Here is a 5890-nt window from a genome sequence, read left to right as displayed (position 1 = left end):
AGAGGATACATGTGTTTTTCCTGACAATGTAAACCTGACCAGGGCCCAGAGATTTTCCTGGTCAGGTTACATGTTCAGGAAAAACTCCTGGCTACACATAACCCTAATCACTGTAACTGTCCTCTCTGACTGACTTCTCACAAAGGTCAAATCCATAGGCTGGTGTAGAGCAGGTCTCAAGTCATAATGACAAGATTTCAATTTAATATAATGGACATCGGTTAAAACCGACCAATATTTCCTCTGGTTTATCCTGACATTATCTATCTCAACCTGTCCTCAACCTGTCATCATTAGGAGATTCCAGGATGTAACCGCTCCCCATAATCCACATTGTTAAAACACAGGGAAAATCATTCTTCTTGTGAGTTAAGATGAGGAGCGTGTAGCTACAGTAGGAAGCGAACAAGAACATTCCTATCAGCGTTCCGACCGGCTCAGGTGACAGTATTCCCTTGAGATTCCCGGGAATGCCGAGGAGGCACACGACGTTCCCGGTTAGTTAATGGAGTATGGGTGCTCTATCAATCAAATTTCAATCAATCAAATGTATTTAGAAAGCCCTTTTTACATCAGCAGAAGCTATACAGAAACCCAGCCTAAAACCCCAAACAGCAAGCAATGCTGTTGCTTATAGAGACACACACAGAGGGAGTGCTCCTGAAAAGGCTGGAAGACGCCCTCTGTCTTGTGTGAGAGAGGGATGCGAGTTTTGTATGGCCGAGAGGCAGGGGGATCACTGAGTAGTTCTATGGAGCTCCTTAGTGTCACGACTTCCGCCGAAGTTGGTCCCTCTCCTTGTTCGGGCGACGTTTGGCGGTCGAAGTCACCGACCTTCTAGCCATCGCTGATCCACTTTTCATTTTCCAAGACAAAGCGTCTTGTCTTCCATCACACCTGGTTCCAATTCCATCAATTACTTGTTGTGTATTTAACCCTCTGTTCCCCCCCATGTCCTTGTCGGTAATTGTTTCTTGTAGTGCTTATGCACGGTATGCTGGTATTTTCTGGGTTATGTTTGACCCATTTATTGTATTGTTCTGTTGACGGTGGTTTATGGATATTAAACGACACCGTTGTAAATCAGTTTTCTCTCTCCTGCGCCACACTTAGTGTGTAGTGTTAAAGATTGATGTTCCAGCACATTCTGTTAAAACAGCTGTTCAAACAATAACAAGGAAAATCTCCCCGCCCAGGTTTTGGTAAAAAGCTGAGGGATGGGCTGGAGAAATGCAACCACTCTATAATTCATGGACATAGCTATGGATCCAAGGACTGACCATCCATGATATCAACATTATACTTTTAACCATGTTTGTTTACATTTAATTTGTTTATAAACATTGGAGTAAAACAAGCTTATATTTTGGGTTCTGATGGGTTACGACAGTTGACCTAAGCTCATGAGTTATATTCTTCAAGAATCAATGGGTACATATCATTCAGTCCAAAAATGGATGTAGCAACTGCAGATTGCCCCTTTAAGGACAGGCCCAGTTATTCTTACTCTGGCTTAGAACAGCTCCTGACAGAGTAGCTCTCTCTAGACAGGTTCATTCTGGAAGTACTCTCTTTCACTCTCTAAGTTACTCTCTGGTGTCTCTAAACATGTGTTCTTTCCTTCTCTGAACTTTTAACGTCTCCCTTACATGGTATCGTGTGGAATATGCATTCCCTTTTTTATGACTGGAATATGCCATGGTACGAATCCACTGAAGCATTCCATGACACCAGCATGTGATAGTCAAAGAACACGGTATGGATTCAGGGTATGTCAGGTGCCATGCAGTGCTTATTGCTCTTATTGTATGTCCTCAATGGGTCTTTGGTCCCATTGAATCTTAACAGTAGTGTATTGGGGAATTCTGCTCTCTCTCTCTCTCTTTCTCTCTCACTCTCTCTCTCTCTCTCTCCGTCCTCCGTACTAAAGGATATGGCTGTCTTTCTCTCTTTATCTTCTTCCAGAGGGGTCATCTCAACTTCTCGCCCTTCGGTGCGGGGGCTGCACTCTAAGGCAAGGCGGGCGCCGGAGCACCCCTCACATTAGGGACGGGGTGAGTGTGGTTGACCGTATCATACCCTAGCTCGATGCTCTCCCTCCCTTCCACACTTCCTCTTCTTGTTCAATCCACTTCCTGTAACCTGTCACCCTGCTCCTAGGAGAAGTTACCCCTAACCACAGATCTAGGATCAGATTGTCATCCCTGTAATCCTAAACTTAACCATTAGGAGGGGAAAACTGATCTTGGATCCGGGTGTATAAGAGGCAACTTCATCCTACTCTCTTCCACTCATCGCTCAGAAAGGAAACTGCAGCTCTGGGTTTGACTCTGTGCTCCACTCTCTTGTCTGACATTCAGCTAAGGGGTGGGGGGAGTGATCCCTAGTTAAACCCCTAACCCTCAGTCACCTACTACAGGTTGTTCATCTGAAAGGATTGGACAGGTATACGCAATATGGCAAAAACTCCACCAAGCCAATAGGAGGGAAAGCTAAAGCAATAACTGTATTGTTCATTCCATGAAATGTCTATGGGGGAGGGGGTAAGTTATTACTTATGTTTTAGTCCATGAATTAGAGAAGGAAGTGTGTAGAGTCAGGTGGGAAGATGAGCTGGAGGCACACAGTGTGCAGTACAGAAGTGTGCAGAGAAGTGGCCCGTAGTGGGTAAAGTGTATAGGGTAAGTCAGGAAAGGGCAGTGAGAGAGTTAATGGTATACATGCTCCCAGTTGGTGAGGTGGGGTTAGATTGTTAGGTGGTGGAGGTAAATGGCTAGCGTTAAGTAGAGTTTAGATGAGGTAGTTTGTCAGTGAGTGGTTCTCTCCTATGGAGCAGCTCAATGAGAGTTGGGGTGTAAACCAACCTGTCGTACGGCTCAGTGGAGTGACCCCGGGCTAACCTGAATATAAGTAGCTTAGGGAGCTGCCTCCACATAATCACAGCCTGGACAGGCCCCACTCAAAGATGGACATGTTTGGAGAACGTTAATCATATGTTTGGGTGCAGACCTTGGTTCTCAGCTTCTCTGTCAGACGTCCTTGGGTGAGGGATGCTCTTGGAGGTTGTCCTTGGACCACACACGCGCACACACACAGAGACAAACACACAGAGACAAACACACATACACTCATTCACAACAGTGTGCTAAAAGTGGGTGTATATTCATGTCGACGTCTGTTATCTTCTCAAACAAAAGAGAGCTGCAGTTTTTTTACACTGTTTTTTTCTCTGCTCATCTGCTGGATTGTTTATGTTTATAATTCATGTTTATATAATTCATGGTGCCCATCCCCTTTTCCTTCACAGTGGCATTCATCAAGCAATTAATTTTCTTTGACTATGATTGAAAAACAATTGTTGAAAGGATCGGCATAGATTATTTAATGAAGGAAATTGCTTGTGATTGCTACATTGCTTCCATATGATGGAGGTGATATGGAGGACCTTGACCTATATCTGCGTCTCTTTGATAACCCTTGATTTCTGTTTCAGTCAAGAAAAAATGTAAAGGTTTGCTGAAATTCACGCATGTGATGAGTGCCAAGATGGATGTAGGGCGACTATGGAAAAATGCATTGTGATTGAGAATGTAGTTTTACTGTATATCTCAAAAGACAGCCTAGCATTGTTCCCGGGATCATGAAACATCCATAGTGAATTTCCATTCAACATTAAAATGTAACAGAGAATGGTACACCACAGTCCCATAGTTATAGATTAAAGTAACTCCTATATCCTCCATGAATGTCCCTCAGGGCACCTGCTGTCTTTGTAACAACACAACAAACGATGCATTCAGCATTGCCCTGAAAAAGCCCTTCATTTTAAACCTTGGGAACTCATTATTCTTATGATAAGTTAACTGGTGTTGAAAACTCAATAGGGACTGAAGTGACTTCATTCTCCGTCCCTATCTAATCAGGCCTGCCTCTCTGGATGGTTGGAACCCGGTCCCAGTTCCATTATGATGAGTTCATTGAAGAGGTGCGAAAGACTCCGCGACCCAGAATCCCATTCTATTAGCCACATTCCAAACTGTGTTTATGTGGGATTAGTAGATCAGGAGAGCGGGGAAAGAGAAGGAGGGATGAATGGGGAAGAGAGGGAAGAGGGGGATGGATAGCTTTTAATTGGCMATGAACGGGTGTGCTTTAGTGCATGTAGACAGAGGTGCTCTGCACTGATCTCATGAGGAAACACATGATTGTTTGTTTGTTTTCTCCCATTGGTCAGTTCAGTAGAGTGACTGCTGAAGGACCCAATTGTGCCACAATGCCAGAGGGAGGCGAGAAAGGGATTAGGGGGCACCCAAAGGGTTCTCTGGTTCTTCTCCTAAGGCATGGAAAGGGACAGAAACGAGGGGAGGAAGAATAGAGAGAGGGATAAAGAGAGTGATTGAAAGAGGTATGTAGAGGACAGGGCTGGGCGGAAAGGCGTGAGAGCTTGTCTCCCCACATCCAATCCACTCAGGATAATCCCAGTCTTACATGAGAGTGTGTGTACACAATGTGACATACGTGTTTGTGTTGTTTGTCTGTGTATGTTCGTGTGTATATGCAGGTCTGGTGTTGTTGACCTGTCGCACACAGAGCCTTCTCAGAATTGAAGCGTGTGTGTGATTTTGTCCTGCTGGGTTCCCTGAAATCTCTCTTTTTCCCTAAGCCATGCGTGTGGAGCAGGGAGGCCACACATCTAGGTCATTAGCGGTCACTCCTTCTTTCTCGTGCTTTCTCTCTGGTGGGTATGTGTGTGTAATTTAGAGAGAATATCAGCAAGGTCCTTATCTTTTCCTTTATTAAGATTATTACTTTGGGACACAGTCTGTGTGTGGGTCAGTGGCGGTCAGTGCCATTTATGATGAGGGAGGACAATTGTTTTTTTCATGAGCATGGCCTTATTTCTATTACAGCATGTTGGATGACTTTAATTCATATTCCATTCACCCAGTTCAATGTAACATCGATAGGTTTAGGCTACTACATGATACTCAAATTTCCCCTATACCCATCATGAGTTTGCTACAACCTAGCGGAAGACTGAAAGTTTACAGTGTAGGTGCACACAGGTCTAGAGAAAAATTTGAGATAACAGACAGTGACACATGGACAGACTGTGACACATTCAATATCGCCTTGCACACTCTTGCCTGCATCTAGCTTATCTAGGGTGTAATCATTAGTCCAACAGTTGTAAACAAGAGTTTCTATCGGACACATTCAGGTATTTTTATCCCCGTTTCATTTGCTTCCGTTTAAGAAATGTTTTTCTCCAGAATCAGTGGAATGAATCAAGCATAAACACAGTTCACTTTCATAAGCAGCAACGTTGTATTCCTTCTCTCGTCCATGCACTCTCTTCCTCTTACCTTATCCCTTTGTTTGTGGACTTCAATGAACAACACATCAGCTGTATGCGACCAGGCGAAAAAAACTTTCCAAACCAAACCATGTCATAACTGCTACACACAGCCTACATAGTTGTCCACATATTACAGTAGCTAAAGTAAAATCCTAGTCAACATAGCTAATAGAACTAAGGYGTTAGTAATTTTCTTTCTCTCTCTTTGAGTCTACTACTCCACATTTTATTGCACTGCATTTTTCTACCACATTTTATGCACTGCAGTGCTAGCTAGCTGTAGTTTATGCATTTAGTACTAGATTTATTATCTGATCCTTTGATTGGGTGTCAGTTCATGCTACAAGAGCTCTGATAGGTTGGAGGACATCCTCCGGATGTTGTCATAATTACTATGTTTGTCTATGGAACTGACTCTTGAGTTGCGCAGTGGCCTAAGGCACTGATCAGTGCTAGAGTCGTCACCACAGATCCAGGTTCGATCCCGGGCTGTGTCGCAGCCGGCCGCGACCGGGAGACCCATGAGGCGGC

Source organism: Salvelinus sp. IW2-2015, linkage group LG36, assembly GCF_002910315.2.
Source record: "Salvelinus sp. IW2-2015 linkage group LG36, ASM291031v2, whole genome shotgun sequence".
Classification (NCBI taxonomy): Eukaryota; Metazoa; Chordata; class Actinopteri; order Salmoniformes; family Salmonidae; genus Salvelinus; species Salvelinus sp. IW2-2015.
Note: the sequence above shows the minus strand (reverse complement) of the source record.